Source organism: Hypanus sabinus, chromosome 18, assembly GCF_030144855.1.
Source record: "Hypanus sabinus isolate sHypSab1 chromosome 18, sHypSab1.hap1, whole genome shotgun sequence".
Classification (NCBI taxonomy): Eukaryota; Metazoa; Chordata; class Chondrichthyes; order Myliobatiformes; family Dasyatidae; genus Hypanus; species Hypanus sabinus.
In genome coordinates this window covers 30222655-30240048 of record NC_082723.1, presented here as the reverse complement: position 1 = coordinate 30240048, position 17394 = coordinate 30222655, and the positions used below count along the sequence as shown (strand labels likewise).

The 17394-nt window shown below is 45.4% G+C and overlaps 1 protein-coding gene across 2 annotated transcripts in view; it reads left to right on the top strand.

The window, feature by feature from the left end:
• The first annotated feature begins 14217 nt into the window (after positions 1–14217).
• Positions 14218–17394, top strand: part of zbtb26 (zinc finger and BTB domain containing 26) — a 66413-nt gene continuing 63236 nt past the window's right edge. Inside the window, exon 1 of one of the 2 annotated variants that reach the window (XM_059993961.1) lies at positions 14218–14343. The gene's annotated coding sequence lies outside the window, so the exon portion shown is untranslated. The remainder of the gene's footprint in view (positions 14344–17394) is intronic. The other variant, XM_059993963.1, reaches the window with a different exon arrangement.

Below are 17394 nucleotides of genomic sequence, written 5' to 3'. Positions count from 1 at the left end.
TGTATTCTCAAAACATATATCACACAGGACATGGAACAAAATAGTACCATAAAGCCCAGCACTATTTCAGCTTGAGGAGTCAGAATTCGTAGTTCAATTCTGACATCATCTGTGAGGAGTCTGTACAGTCTTCCCATGGCTTTACATGACAAAAGTGACTAATCCATGTTGCAACCCTAAACAAAATAGAATGAAATAAATAAGTTAATAAAATGCATTGTAGTGTTCAGCACAGGTAAACTGTAAACAGCTCGTTGTCCTTGTGATAGGAAGTCAGTGGTGACAGGGTGTTCGTTAGTCTCACAGCCTGAGGGAAGAGGCTATTACCCGGTCTGGAAGTCCAAGTCCTGATGCTCCTGTAACTCCTTCCTGACGATAGTGGGTCAAAGAGATTGTGGGATGGGTGGGATGGATCCTCAATAATGCTTTGGGCCCTTTGTCTACAACACTCCGTTATATATCACGAGAAAGGGGATGGAAACCCCAGTGATCCTCTCTGCAGGCGGGATTTAAAGGTGCGCTTTCAGAACCACCATTTTCACTGTGGATCTTCACTTTCCTTTGCTAAATTTATGAAAGAGTGAGAGACTTCTTGCTATGGTCTGTGATCCCACACTTGGGAAGCATAAGACCAGAAGACATAGGAACAGAATAAGGCCATTTGGCCCATTGAGTCTGCTCCACCATTCAACCATAGCTGAACCTTTAATTTTCTGTCCTCAGCTTGACTCTCCAGCCTTCTCCCCGTAATCTTTGTTATCATGTCAATCAAGAACCTCATATATACACAATGACTGGCCTCCACACCTGCCTATGGTTATAAATTCCACAAATTCACCACCCTCTAGCAGAAGAAATTTCTCTGCACCTCTGACTTAAATGGACATCCTTCTATCCTGAGGCTGTGCCCTCTTGTCCAACTCTCCTTCACCATGGGAACGATCCTTTCCACATCTATACTGTCTAGGCCTTTCAACAGTTGGAAGGTTTCAATGAGATTCACCATCCCTTCATCCTTCTAAATTTCAACAAGTACAGACCCAGTGCTATCAAAAATTCCTCATATGATAACCCTTTAATTCCAAGAATCATTCCTGTGAACTCACTCCAATGCCAGCACATCTTTTCTTAGATGAGGAGCCCAAACTGTTCACAATACTCAAGGTGAGGCCTCACCAGTGCCTTGTAAAGCCTCAGCATCACATCCCTGCTCTTGTAATTTAGACCTCTTGAAATGAATGCTAACATTGCATTTGCCTTCCTCACCATCTACTTGACCTACAAATTAATGTTTAGGGTGTTCTGCACAAGGACTCCCAAGTCCCCTTGCTTCTCAGATTTTTGGATTTTCTCTCTGCTTGCAAAATACTCTGCACATTTATTTCTTCTACCAAACTGCCTGACTAGGCATTTTCCAACATTGTCTTTCATTTGTCACTTTCTTGCCCAATCTGACTAAGTCCTTCTGCAGGTTTCCTATTTCCTCAACACTACCTGTTCCTCCACCAATCTTTGTATCATCTGCAATCTTGGCAACAAAGCCATCTTTTCCATCAACTAAATCACTAACATACAGCATAATAAGAAGCGGTCCCAGCACCAACCCCTGTGGAACACCACTAGTCACTGGCAGCCAACCAGGAAATAATCCTTTTATTCGCACTCTCTGCCTCCTGCCAATCAGTCAATGCTCTAAACATATTGTTAACTTTTCTGTAATACCATGGGTTCTTAAGTTGGTAAGTAGCCTCATGTGTGGCATTTTGTCAAAGGCCTTCTGAAAGTCCAAATATATAACATCTACTATGTCCCCTTTATCTATCCTGCTCATAATCTCCTCAAAGAATTCCAATAGGTTCATCAAGCAAGATTTTCCCTTAAGGAGACTGCACTGACTTTGTCCTATCTTGTCCTGTGTCACCAAGTATTCCATAACCTCATCCTTAACAATTGACTTCAACATCTTCCCAACCACTGAGGTCAGGCTAACTGGTCTATAATTTCCTTTCTGCTACCTCCTTTCTTAAAGAGTGGTGTGACATTTGCAATCTTCCAGTCCTCTAGCACCATGCCAGACTCCAATGATTTTTGAAAGTTAATTACTAATGCCTCCACAATCTGTACCCCTGCCTCTTTTAGAACCTAGTGTACAGTTTATCTGGTCCGGGTGACTTATGTACCTTTAGATTGTTCAGCTTTTTAAGCAGTTTTCCCTTCAAACAATAATTGCACCCACTTCTCTTCCCTCACACCTTTCAACACTTGGCACATTGGTAGTGTCTTCCACAGTGAAGACTGATGCAAAATATTAATTTAGATGATAAGACCATAAGGCATATGAGCAGAATTAGGCCATTCAATCATGGCTGATCATTTGTCTCCTTCCTCAGCCCCACTCCCCGGCCTTTTCTCTGTAACCTTTAATGCCATGTCTAATCAAGAGCCTAAAAAGCTCTCCTTCAATACATCCAATGACCCGGCCTCCACGGCTGGCTGTGGTAATAAATTCCACAAATTCACCACTCTCTGGCTAAAGAAATTTCTCCACATATCTGTTTTAAATGAATGCCCCTCCATCCTGAGGCTGTGCCCTCTTGACCTAGACTCCCCCACCATGGGAAACACCCTTTTCACATCTACTCCGTTGAGGCCTTTCAACATTCAAAGGGTTTTGATATGATTCCCTCTAAATCCTTCCAAATTTCAGTGAGTAATGGTTCTATCGTCCTGCTAATTTTTGCTTTGTTCATGCCCTCTCTTTTACTTTTACACTAGCTTTGACTTCCCTTGTCTGCCACCGTTGTACTATTTTACCATTTGCCTATTTCTTCATTTTTGGAATACATCTATTCTGCACCCTCCTCGTTTTTCTGAAAAACTCACGCCATCCCTGCCAGCAGCTCCTTCCAATTTATTTGGGCCAGCTCCCCTCTCACGCCACTGTAATTTCCCTTACTCCACTGAAATACTGCAATGTCAGACTTTACTTTCTCCTAATCAAATTTCAAGTTGATCTCAATCACATTGTGATCACTACTTCCCAAGGAATCCTTTACCTCGAGCTCCCTAATCACCTCTGGTTCATTACATAACATTGAATCCTGTACAGCTGATCCTGTAGTAGGCTCAATGACAAGCTACTTTAAAAAGCCATCTCATAGGTCTCCAACATATTCCCTCTCTTGAGATTCATTACCAACCTGATTTTCCCAATCGACCTGTATATTAAAATCTCCCAAGACTCTCATAACGTTGCCCTTTTGACACGCCTTTTCTACTTCCTGCTGCAATCTGTAGTCCATGTCCCAACCACTGTTTGGAATCCTGTATATAAGTGTCATCACAGTCCTTTTCTCCTTGCAGTTTCTTAACTCAATCTGCAAGGATTCAACATCTGATCCTGGTTGACATCTTTCTACAGATCTGATGTCATTCTTTACCAGCAGAGCCACGCCACCTCTTTGCCTACTTTCCTACCCATCTGATACAACGTGTAACCTTGGACATTCAGCTCCCAACTACAACCATCCTTCAGCCACCATTCAGTGATGGCCACATATCATATCTGACGAGCTATAGAAGTGCAACAAGATCACCCACCTTTTTTTCTCATAGTCCATGCATTGAGATATAACCCTGAGTACTGTATTTGCTACCCTTTTTGGTTCTGTATCCCTAATGCACTGATACTCACCCTGCTGTTTGCTGTTTTGTCCTATCATCTCCCTGCCTTTCCTAACAATCTGTCTACACGCTATCTTTGCTTTATTACCATCTGCCTATCCTGAGTCCCTTCACTCTGGTTCCCATTCCCCTGTCAAATTAGTTTAAACCCTCCCCAACAGCTCTTACAAACCTGCCTGCGAGAATATTGGTCCCCCTCAGGTTCAGGTGCACCCCTCCCTTTTGTACAGGTCAGACCTCCCCCCAAAAAGACCCCAATGATCCAAGAACCTGAAACCCTGACCCCTGCACCAGCTTCTCAGCCATGCACTAATCTGCCGAGTCATCCTGCTTCTACCCTCACTGGCAAGTGGCACAGGCAGCAATCAGGGAATTACTGCCCTGGAAGTCCAGCTTCTCAGCTTTCTGCCTAGCCCTCTAAATTCCCTCTTCAGGACCGCTTTGCTTTTTCCTCCTATGTCATTGATACCAATATGTACCAAGACATATTGATGCTCTCCTTCACCCTCCACAATGCTGTGGAGACAACCCAAGACATCCATGGCCCTGGCACTGGGAGGCAACATACCATCTGGATGTCTTGCTCATGCCTTCCGCATGCTGTCGGAGCAGTGCTGCCAGGATAATCAAGGACACGACCCACCCAGCCAACACACCTTTTGTCCCTCTTCCCTCCGGGAGAAGGTTCAGGAGCCTGAAGATTTGTACGGCCAGATTTGGGAACAGCTTCGTTCCAACTGTGATAAGACTGCTGAATGGATCCTGACCCGGATCTGGGCCGTACCTTCCAAATATCCGGACCTGACTTGCACTACCTTACTTTCCCTTTTCTATTTTCTAATTAAGATTTATAATTTAAATTTTTATTGTACTTCGATTTGTACTTCTGTGAAGCGCAGAATCAAATATCACTGTGATGATTGTACGCTCTAGTATCAATTGTTTGGTGACAATAAAGTCCACAGAATCTCATGTCTTTTCCTCAGACTATTGAGTCCCTGATCTCTACCACTCCTCTCTTCTCCCTCTCCCTTCTGCAGCACAGACATATGCTCAGTGCCAGTAACCTTGCCTGGGAGGTCACCCCCCCACAACAGTATCCAAAACCGTATACTCATTACTGAGGGGGATGGCTACAGGGGTGCTCTGCGCTAACTGCCTATTCACTGTCCCATCTCCCAGCTACTCTCCCCCTACAAGTTCAGGGTGATTTTTTCCTTGTACCTCCGATCGCTGATTTCCTCACTCTCCCGTACAAGCACGTCATAGTCTGGCAGCAACCTGGCGTTTATGTGCTGGCTCGAGCCTGAATTTCTTTTTAACATAGTTTCAAGATACAGTGCAAAACAGGCCCTTCTGGTTCAAAGAGCGGTGCTGCCCAGCAACCCCGCCCCCCCCCCCCCCGCCTATTTAACCTAGCTAATTGCAGGACAATTTACCTACTACCTGGTATAACTGGGTGAATAAACCAGAGCAACCGGAGGAAAAGCACACATTTCATGGGGAAGGCATACAAACTCCTTACAGATGGCATCAAAATTTAGCTTCAAACTCCACACCATAGGTCTTAATAGCCACTATGATCATGCTAACTGCTACGCTACCTTGGTGCCTATTTTTGGGGAGATTTTGGGCAAATTTGGGATAACCAAGTTCCTGGATGTTAAATCACCAACATCCGCAGAAGCTGGAAATCTGATGAGACCCAACATAGATTGGGAGGTCACTTTGCCGAGTGCCTACGCTCCACCGGTCAGAAAAAGTGGAATATCACAGGGCCACCCATTTTAATTCCACTTCCCATTCCCATTCTGATATGTCTCTCCGTGGCCTCCTCTACTATCAAGATGAAGCCACACTGAGGTTGGAGGAACAACACCTTATATTCCGTCTGGGTAGCCTCCAATCTGATGGCATGAACATCGATTTCTCAAACTTCTGGTAATGCCCCCCCCCCCACCTTCACCACTCCCCATCCCCATTTTCCTCTCTCACCTTATCACCTTGTCCACCCATTGCCTCCCTCTGGTGCTCCCCCTTTTTCTTTTTTCCATGGCCTTCTATCAGACTCCCCCTTCTCCAGCCTTGTATCTCTTTCACCAATCAACTACCCAGGTCTTCACTTCATCCCTCCCTCTTCATATTTCATCTATCACCTTGTGATTCTCTCTTCCCTCCCCCCACCTTTAAAATCTACTCAGCTTTTCTTCTCCAGTCCTGCCAAAGGGTCTCAGCCCGAAATGTCGATTGTACTCTTTTCCATAGATGCTACTTGGCCTGCTGAGTTCCTCCAGGTGTGTGTGTGTGTGTGTGTGTGTGTGTGTGTGTGTGTGTGTGTGTGTGTGTGTGTGTGTGTGTGTGTGTGTGTGTGTGTGAGTGTGTGTGTGTGTGTGTGTGTGTGTGTGTGTGTGTGTGTGTGTGTGTGTGTGTGTGTGTTCTGGTTGTCAACATCTCTGAAAATCTGTCCTGGGTCCAACATATTGATATAATGACAAAGAAAGCATGCCAGCAGCTATATTTTATTAGGAGTTTGAGGAGATTTGGTATGTCACCGAAGACTCTTGCAAATTTCTACAGGTGTACTGTGGAGAGCATCACCATCTGGTATGGAGGCTCAATGCACGGGATTAGTAAAAGCTGCAGGTTTGTAAACTCAACCAGTTCCATCATGGAAACTGGACTCCACACCATCAAGAAAATCTTCAAAAGATGATGCTGTAGCGGTGTGCTACACGCAGCGCTAAAATTACGAGACGGAGTCGGTAACTGCAGTCAAAGGAGAAAACTTTATTCGAAATCCTCAGCCTCACTTTTAAGCCTCCCTCAACCTGCCCCCCCCTCCCCCCGTGGCGCAGAGGCTCCAAAGCTCTGTGCTCGCAAACCCCCGTAGGCTATCTAATTGTGAGCCGGTTCGGATGTGCCAGGAAATGGGTTGCCACAGTGCCTTAAAAAGGCGGCATCCAAGGACCCTCAGCATTTAGAACATGCCCTCTTCTCAATGTTACCATCAGGAAGCCTCAAGATACACACTCAACATTTTAGGAACAGCTTCTTCCCTACTCTCGTTAGATATCTGAAGGACCATGAAATCGTGAATGCTACCTCAATATTTTGCTCACTTTTTGTGTAACATTTATATTTCATATATTTTGTATTATAATGTAGTAATTTTAAGATATTGCATTGTACTATTGCCGCAAATCACAATTCTCATGACATATGTCAGTGAAAATAAAGCTGATTCTGATTCGGGCCTAGGGGCAGAGAGTTGGAGTTCAGGCGAAGCACAGGAACCTGGGTATCAGGCAGGATGTGCTCAGTGATTTGTGTTCCAGGATTAGCATTTGCATTGGGAGTTTGTATGCAGGCTGGGGTATGTTGTGGACCAAAGGTGTTAGTAGACACTGTCCTTATTGAACCTACTCATTCTTGTTGGTGGCTGTCCAATGATAACAGGGAACCTGTGAGAGGGAGCTTTTAAAGTGGAAAAGCTGTTGCACTGGCAGTTCTACTCCCTCGACCTCGGAGTTCTAAATTCACAACTGGGGTCTTTATTGGTTGCAATGGATGACCATTAATTCTTCTGTGCCTTATTATGCACTTCCCTCACTGTGGAATGTGGCAGAACCGCCTTCCTGGCCATTGGATCTCACTGTTGATCTCCGGTCCAGTCCACCAGAGCTGACTTCACATGCTGTGACAGACATATCCCTACCTCACCAGGGTATGAAGCCACCAGCTACCCTCACCTGGTTCAGCCAACCTGTCGAAGCGGTGGACCGGGGTGCGGCTGCTGTTGAATGCAAACAGCTACTTGGAGCCACAGGTGAGAGCTGATTGTCCAGTGAGGACCAAAGGTGAGTGAGCTGCCCCAGATTGGACACGACAAGCCCCCTTCACCAGAGGTACTAAACCTCCCTGGACACCCCAACCCATTGTAGGTATTGACTAGTAAACTTCCTCCAAAATGCTTCCAACAGTCATTACATCCTTCCTATATAATGTTGTCCCACTAGAATCACAGAGTCATACAAAAGGAAAACAGGCCATTTGGCCAATCTGATCCATGCTGACCAAGGTTCCCATCTCACCTAGTCCCTTCTGCCCAAATATGGAACATATTCGTCTGAATCTTCCCTATCTACCTATCTGTCCAAGTACCATTTAAACGTTCTTAATGTACTTGTCTCAGCACAAACACTTCCCATTGGCAGCTCATTCCAGAGGTTGTGGTTGAGGCAGATACATTATCCCAGGTAAATGTTGGATTACTCTGTTTAATCCAGACTTTGCAGTTTAAAAGTAAATTGCCTGCTAGTATTTTATATAATTGTCTACCAACATGTAGCTGTTCAATATGTTTCCTAGTGGTCACAGTATGCATATGTTCAGTGTGTCCCCTAGTGGTAACGGTTCATTGTATCATTCTAGAAAGTTCTCTGGCAACACATTATGGAATAAGGGCTCCCTGATTGGTCAGAATCAGGTTTATTATCACCGGCATGCGTTGTGAAATTTGTTAACTTAGTGGCAGCAGTTCAATGCAATACATGATAATACAGAAAGGAAATAAATAAATACATACATACATATTTCAGCAAGTATAGAAATATTGAATAGATTAAAGTAGTGCAAAACCAGAAATAATATATACTTTAAAAAACTGAAGTAGAGTTCATAGGTTCATTGTCCATCTAGGAATCTGATGGCAGAGGGGAAGAAGCTGTTCCTGAATCGCTGAGTGTGTGCCTTCAGGCTTCTGTACCTCCTCTCTGATGATAACAATGATAAGATAGCATGCCCTGGGTGGTGGGTGTCCTTAATAATGGACATCGCCTTTCTGAGGCACAGCTCCTTGAAGATGTCGTAGGTATTGAATTGAATTGACTTTATTTCTTATATACTTCACATACAAGGAGTAAAAATCTTTACGTTACCCCTCCGTCTGAATGTGCAATGTGCAATTTATAGTAATTTGTAATAAATAGTATATACAACAGGACATAGAAATACAATTGTATCAGCATCAGTTAAGCAGTCTGATTGCCTGGTAGAAGAAGCTGTCCCAGAACCTGTTTGTTGGTCCTGGTTTTTATGCTGCGGTACTTTTTCCCAGATGGTAGCAGCTGGAACAGTTTGTGGTTGGAGTGACACAGGTCCCCAGTGATTCTTCGGGCCCTTTTTACACACCTGTCTCTGTAAATGTCCTGAATAGTGGGAAGTTCTCATCTACAGGTGTGCTGGGCTGTCCACACCACTCTCTGCAGAGTCCTGCGATTTAAGTACGGTTCCCATACCAGGCAGTGATGCAGCCAGTCTGGATGCTCTCAATTGTGCCCCAGCAGAAAGTCCTTAGGATCTGGGGACTTATGCCAAACTTCTTCAACCATTTGAGGTGAAAGAGGTGCTGTTGTGTTTTTTTCACCACACAGCCGGTGTGTACAGACCACGTGAAGTCCTCGGTGATGTGGATGCTGAGGAACTTAAAGCTGTTCACCCTCTCAACCCCAGATCCATTGATGTCATTAGGGATTAGCCTGTCTCCATTCCTCCTGTAATCCACAACCAGCTCCTTTGTTTTTGTGACATTGAGGGAGAGGTTGTTTTCTTGACTCCACTGTATAGGGTGCTGAATTCTCTGTAGGCTGCCTCATTATTTAAGATAAGGCCAATCAACATAGTATCATCAGCAAATTTAATTAGTAGATCGGAGCTGTGGATGGCGATACAGTCATGGGTATACAGAGAATAAAGCAGGGTCTTAGGACACAGACCTGAGGGGTACCTGTGTTGAGGGTTAGAGGGGCAAAGGTGAGGCTATGAGGGCAAGCATCCAAGGTGGAGCTGACTAATTTTACAACTTTCTGTAGCTTCATTTGGTTCTGTGCATTAGCCACTGTCCCCACCCCCATACAAGTACAAATTTGAACGGAATGCTTCTTAGCTAAGGTATTAAAAAGAGCTGAACACATGAGCACATCTTTATTCTCTCGTCTTTACTCTTACCCTTCCCCTGCTAGACTTCGTTTTGCCCATGTCCAATTCTCTTTCTTCTATTAGCACTTAATAAAACAATCATGAAGTAGTGATCATAACATGAAAAGTTTTTATCTACAATTTGAGAGGGATAAGGGCAGATCAGAGGTGTCAGTGTTGCAATTAAATAAAGGAGACTACGGAGCCATGAGGGAAGAGCTGGCCAAAGTTAAATGGGCGGATGCCCTGGCAGGAAAGACAGTGGATCAGCAGTGGCAGATATTCTTGGGCATAATACAAAAGATGCAAAAGCAGTTCATTCCAATGAGAAGGAAGGATTCAAAGAGGGGGAAAGGGATCACAGTGGTTGACAAAGGAAGTCAGAGATTGTATAGCATTAAAGAAAAAGAAGTATGACAGGGCTAAGATGAGTGGGAATACAGATGATTGGGAAAGTTTTAAGGAGCAGCAGATCTTAACTAAAAAAGCAATACGGAGAGAAAAAATCAGGTATGAGCTCAGTCTAGCCAGGAATATAAAAGGGGATAGCAAAAGATTTTTTAGCTATGTGAAGAGAAAGAAGATAGTTAAGAACAATGTTGGCCCCTTGAAGAATGAATTGGGAGAAATTGTTAAGGGAAACAGGGAAATGGCAACAGAATTTAATGCGTACTTTAGATCTGTCTTCACCAGGGAGGACACAAGCAATCTCCCAGATGTATGGATGGGCCAGGGTCATAAGATATCAGAGGAATTGAGACAGATTGACATTAGGAAAGAAACTGTGATGAGTAGACTGGTAGGACTGAAGGCTAATAAATCCCCGGGTCCAGATGGTCTGCATCCGAGGGTTCTAAAAGAGGTGGCTCAGGAAATTGCGGATGCATTGGTAATCATTTTCCAATGTTCCTTAGATTCAGGATCAGTTCCTGAAGGTTGGAGAGTGGCTAATGTTATCCCACTTTTCAAGAAGGGAGGGAAGGAGAAAACGGAGAACTATGGCCCTGTTAGCCTAACGTCAGTCGTGGGGAAGATGCTTGAGTCCATTATTAAGGATGAAATAGTGGCACATCTTGATGGCAGAAATAGGATTAGGCCGAGCCAGCATGGATTTACCAAGGGCAAATCATGCTTGACTAATCTGTTGGAGTTTTTTGAGGGTGTAACAAGGATGTTAGACGAGGGTAAGCCAGTAGATGTTGTATACCTAGATTTTCAGAAGGCATTCGATAAGGTGCCACATAGGAGATTGGTGAGTAAAATCAGAGCTCATGGCATTGGGGGCAGGGTTTCAACATGGATAGAAAACTGGTTGGCAGATAGAAAGCAAAGGGTAGCGGTGAATGGGTGTTTCTCGGACTGGCTGGAGGTGACTAGTGGGGTACCACAGGGCTCTGTATTGGGACCACAGCTCTTTACGATTTATGTCAATGATTTAGATGAGGGCATTGAAAACTGTATCAGCAAGTTTGCTGACGATACTAAACTGGGTGGCAGTGTGACATGCGAAGAGGATGTTAGGAGAATACAGGGAGACTTGGATAGGCTGGGTGAGTGGGCAGATACTTGGCAGATGTCATTCAATGTGAATAAATGTGAAGTTATCCACTTTGGAAGCAGGAACAAGAGGGCAGAGTATTGTCTGAACGGTGTAGAGTTAGGTAAAGGAGAAATGCAAAGAGACCTAGGAGTCCTAGTTCACCAGTCAATGAAGGTGAATGAGCAAGTGCAACAGGCAGTGAAGAGGGCAAATGGAATGTTGGCCTTTGTTACAAGGGGAATTGAATACAAGAGCAAGGATGTCCTTTTGCATTTGTACAGGGCCCTGGTGAGACCACACCTGGAATATTGTGTACAGTTTTGGTCTCCAGGTTTAAGGAAGGACATTCTGGCAATTGAGGAAGTGCAGCGTAGATTCACTAGGTTGATTCCTGGGATGGCAGGGCTGTCTTACGCAGAGAGATTGGAGAGATTGGGCTTGTACACGCTGGAATTGAGGAGATTGAGAGGGGATCTGATTGAAACGTTTAAGATAATTAAAGGATTTGATAGGATTGAGGCAGGAAATATGTTCCAGATGTTGGGAGAGTCCAGTACCAGAGGGCATGGATTGAGAATAAGAGGTCAGTTATTTAAAACAGAGTTGAGGAAGAGCTTCTTCTCCCAGAGAGTTGTGCAGGTGTGGAATGCACTACCTCGGAAGACGGGGGAGGCCAATTCTCTGGATGCTTTCAAGAAGGAGCTAGATAGATATCTGATGGATAGGGGAATCAAGGGATATGGGGACAAGGCAGGGACTGGGTATTGATAGTGAATGATCAGCCATGATCTCAGAATGGCGGTGCAGACTCGAGGGGCCGAATGGTCTACTTCTGCACCTATTGTCTATTGTCTATTGTCAATGAGTTTTGTGGCACTTATTTGACTTCTGAAAAAAACCTTGGATTAAAAACATTATAATCCAACATAAAGGAAGCATAATGGAGTCACAGAGTGGAGGGACAGGCTCTTTGACCCAACTGGACTATCCTGACCAAAATGCCCATCCAAGCCAGACTCACTTGCATTTAACTCATTTTCTTCTGGATCTTTCTTATCCATCTACTTGTTCTGGTCTGTGAGTCTGCAAATCCACTGGGGGCTGGACCCAGAGGCGGTCTGTTCTGGGGTTGGATGACTGTCTGTGTGTGAGTGGATAGGTGTGAGGAAAGCAGTTTGTTTGTTGTTGTTGCTTGAGTTATTCTGTGGAACGTGAATGTCTGGTGACACCTGTGGACTGACCCCAGCACCTTTAGATTGTACAGGTTGTTAACACAAACGATACATTTCATTTTACGTTTCAATATCTTCATTATGTGCCATGTCACGTGACATGGGTGATTGCAGTCTGCTCATGACCATGATTGCTCTCGGCAAATGTTCCTACAGAAGTTGGAGGTGTTGTGAATCGTGTGGAGGGCTGTCAGAGGTTACAGCAGGACAGTGATAAGATGCAAAAATGGGTTGAGAAGCGGCAGATGGAGTTCAACCCAGTTAAGTGTGAGGTGGCTCATTTTGGTAGGTCAAATACAATGACAGAATATAGTATTGATGCACCATCAGTAACTCTGAGACATGGGTTAAGGTAGGCTTTTATTGGCTAGAAGAAAGCACAAGCAGCAAGTGACCACCACACAACATCCTGGAGACTGAGGAAGGGTCTGTGCCTCCATAACGGGTCTGTGGGAGGAGCCACGGTCAGTGGGAGGAGCCACAAGAGCAGTCAGCGGGGGGGGGGGGGGGGGGGGGCGTGTCCAGACAGGTATATGTAGTTCACCACAAGTATTAATGGTAAGACTCTTGGCAGTGCGGAGGATCAGAGGGATCTTGGAGTCCAAGTCCATAGGACGCTCAAAGCAGCTGCACAGGTTGACTCTGTGGTTAAGAAGGCGTATGGTGCATTGGCCTTCATCAATCGTGGGACTGAGTTTAGGAGCTGAGAGGTAATGTTGCAGCTATATAGGACCCTGGTGAGACCCCACTTGTGCTCAGTTCTGGTCGCCTCACTACAGGAAGGATGTGGAAACCATAGAAAGGGTGCAGAGGAGATTTACAAGGATGTAACTCTGAGGGTCTCAGCCTGAAACGTCGACAGTGCTTCTCCCTATAGATGCTGCCTAACCTGCTGTGTTCCACCAGCATTTTGTGTGTGTTACAAGGATGTTGCCTGGATTGGGGAGCATGCCTTATGAGAATAGGTTGAGTGAACTTGGCCTTTTCTCCTTGGAGTGATGGAGGATGAGAGGTGACCTGATAGAGGTGTATAAGATGATGAGAGGCATTGATTGTGTGGATAGTCAGAAGCTTTTTCTCGGGGCCGAAACAGCCAGCATGAGAGTGCACAGTTTTAAGGTGCTTGGAAGTAGGTACAGAGGAGATGTCGGGGTAAGTTTTTTTTAATGCAGAGAGTGGAAACTCACATTTGCAGATGTAACAGTGTTGCGCAAACCATTCTGCTATTGTGGCACTTAACCCACGCTCAGTTCCACTGGCAATGTCCAACTGCCTTCCCCCACCCCCGAGAGCCGCCACCATGACTCATGCAACGAGACAGTGTGAGTTTCAGTATATCCAGGAGCAGCAGTAGGGTGAGTTGAGTGGATTTTGACAAAAGTGGGTGTTTGTCTGTAGAGGGGTGTTGGGGAGGGGAAGTTGGAAATGCAGAAGTATGTTTGGGGAAGTAGAGGGGGAGAGGAAGGGAAGGGATAGGGAGGATGGATGTGAGGAGAGTGGATGGGGAAAGCAGCTATCAGAGACCACGGAGAGAGAGGGGTATGAGAGATGGTTGAGGAGAGGTGAGTTACAGGTAATGGTATGGGGAGAGGAAGGAGGGGAGAAGAAAAAGAAGAGGATGGGGTGGGGAGTGAGGAGAGTAGGACGAGAGGGGTGAAGGAGGAGAGGAGTAGGGTGGGTGAGGGGATGGAGGTGGGGAAGGCCGGGTATTTGGGAGACGTGCGGCCCCTTTAAGAAGGGTTTGATTGACAGCTCCCGCTCCCTCGCTAGGGCAATCCGGGCCGCCGGCGCGCGCTGCTCTCTCTCTCCCCTCCCCTCCCCTCTCGTGCCCACTGCCCGGACCCGGCGCGAGTGTGCGCGCGCCGACCCCGCGAAGCCGCGGCGCCCGAAGAATCCGGAGGCGGGGGGCAGGTACCGTGAGCGGGTCGGCGGCGGCGGCGGCGGCGGGGGTGGCGGACATGTCGGAGAGGAGGGTTGGAGGAATGGCGGCGGGACGGAGTCGGGGGTGGGAAAGGGATGGAGGGGGGGGCGGTGGTGGTCTCCCGGGGCCGCGGCCTTTACTAGAACCTTCCTCTGCAACAACAACCCGGGGGACCCCCCCCCCCCGCTCATAATTATCAAGCGGGGTTTTGTGGGGGTGAGGTGAAGGAAATGGGCCACCTACCGCTCTGTAACCCAGGGCCGCCGTAGTTCGGGTGGGGACGAGCGGGCAGCCCAACCCGGGGCTCGGAGACCGGCCTTGCAGCAGGCTTGGCTTTGTTCCATCCGCCCGGCACTAGGCCCGGGGCCGGGGACCATCCAGGCCGGAGCTGACCGCCCCCGGACCACCGTCTCACCTCGGACCCCTCCACCCCTTTGTCCTCTCCCCGCAATCATCCAAACGTTGTGCATTAGTGACTTGCCAGTCGGTCCCATAAACCGGACCTCTAGCCGTCTGATGTTTCACGGCAGATGCGGGATAAGTTATTCTGAGTCGTTCTTGATTTATTTTTAGTTCGGGTTTGCAAGTAGTTGGATTTAATATGTGGAATGTCCCTGTTTGTTTCTGCACTTTACCTGTGTGCAACACCAACATTTCAAACTCTCTCTCCTTCCCAAGCTTCCTTTCAAATCACTCTGAGCTTTGGGCATTGTTTTTTTTGTTCAAATGCTGGATATATTATTTCGGTGTGTCTCGGCACTGGATTTTGCACATGTGAGTTAGTCCTGTGGAGCACAGTATGCAACAGTTTTAAAAATACTAAAATGTGGCACTTCAGTACAAGTAGATGGTGGTTTAAGTGCGTGGGTAATTAAAAAGAGGCCCTGTATGAACGACTGTCATCGTTCCAATGAATTTGTTAGTTTGGCATTAAGAGCAGATTGTTACTTCGCACCTATTTCAAACTCATTCAGGGAATTGTAATAAAAGTTATTGTGTATGTAGTTAAATATTTGAGTTTTATGTTAAGCAGTTGCCTTCATTATAAATGCTAATTTGCATCTGAGATTGCTTTGCAATAAACAAAAGATCCTCACTTCTAATATACTGGAGCTGTTGTGATTACAGCAGTGGCTTTACATTTTTTGCATTACATCTTAAAATAATTTTAAGCATTCTTTAGCGCCATGTGCACACTACAAAAGAAACATGTCTTCTCATTTCCCCATGTGAAATGGCTTGTAAACAGATTCATCTATTGGTGCATGTGCTGTTGTGGTTTTCTAGAAATGTGGCAGTTTTACACTTCCATTGGAAAGGGAAAAGGGAATATTTTGGTGCTTAAAATCTCAAAAGCTTAAGAAAGAAGGGGATACTATTTCAGTGGAATTTGTGGAGAATAAATATTCTACAGATCATAATATTTTGTTTTTTAAATGATTGATATTGATTGTATGAGCTTCAATTGTCAATTACCATCTTAACCCCTCCAGTTGAAAAGTATGACTTTATCTTTAAATGGGTGATGCTGTGTCAAATGTTTGTACTGATGGAGAAATGTGAGGGGAAAAATAGGCATCTGTTAGTCTCGAGAGAACACGGATTTGCACCTTGGAAAGTTTCCAGGGCGCAGGCTGGGGCAGGTTTGTATAGGAGACCAGCAGTTGCCCATGCTGCAAGTCTCCCCTCTCCATGCCACCGATGTTGTCCAAGGGAGCAAGGGTTGATACAGCTTGGCACTGGTGTCATCACAGAGCAATGTGTGGTTAAGTGCCATGTTCAAGGACACAACACACTGCCTTAGCTCAAACTAGCGACCTTCAGATCACTAGACCACCACCTTAACCACGTACCAACTCAGAATTGTGAGGAAATACTCTATTCATGTGTTTGGCAGCATAAGAGAGAATGGACCTTGGTAAAGCAAGCAAAACTGCAGATGCTGGGATCTAAAATGAAATGGGAAATATTATAAATACTCATCAGGGCAGGCAGCATCTGTGGAAAGAATTGGAGTAAATATTCTGTGCAATTTTCTTTTTAGGAAAAGGAGTTTTAAATGGGACTAACTGAGAAGTTAAAGAAAACAAACTGCTGGAGGAACTCAGTGGGTCAGGCAGCATCTGTGGAAGTGAAAGGATATTCAGCATTTCAGGTGGGCACCCTGTGCCGTCAACCCTTTCACAAATGCTGTTTGACCTACTAACTTCCTCCAGTGTGGTTTTTTTTACCCATTCCTATTATGTTTACCCTCTCAACCCTTTTCAATTGTCCATCGCCTCCCTTCCTTCCCTTTTTGCCATTGTCCAAACTCTCCAATCAGATGTTTTTCTTCCTCAGACCTTTACCTCTTCCACATATTCCTTTGCAGCTTCTTATTTCATTCCCCCCATCCCTCACCTGCCTTCCCCTATGAATTATTGGCTTGTACTCCTCCCCTACATCCCATCAAGGCCTTGCCCTCTTGAGCAGACATTAAACATTCCACTGCCAGTTGTACTCCTTTCCCTCCCCCATCTTATTCTGTTTTCTGCCCTTCATCAAGACCTAGATGAGTGATTCTGGTCCAGAACGCCAACTGTTTATTTTTTTTCCATTGATGCTGCCTGACCTGCTGAGTTCCTCCAACGTTTTGTGTTTGTTTGAGATCCCAGCATCAGCTGTCTGTTGTGTCTGAGAGGGTAGGCTGAATGCAAACAATGTATACAGAGAAGGGCCAGTAACATCATGAAGGATCCCACCCACCCGGCTCATGGACTGTCTATCCTACTGCCATCAGGGAGGAACACTAACATAAGAAATTCTGCAGATGCTGGAAATCAAAATAGTACAATCAAATTTACAATTGAATTGACTTTATTTCTTACATCCTTCACATACATGAGGAGTAAAAACTTTGTTATGTCTCCGTCTAAATGTGCAATCATAATAATTTATAATTATGATAAATAGAATAGTCAGTGTAACATAGAAATACACTCAAATCAGCATGAGTTAATCAGTCTGATGGCCTGCTGGAAGAAGCTGTCCCAGAGCCTATT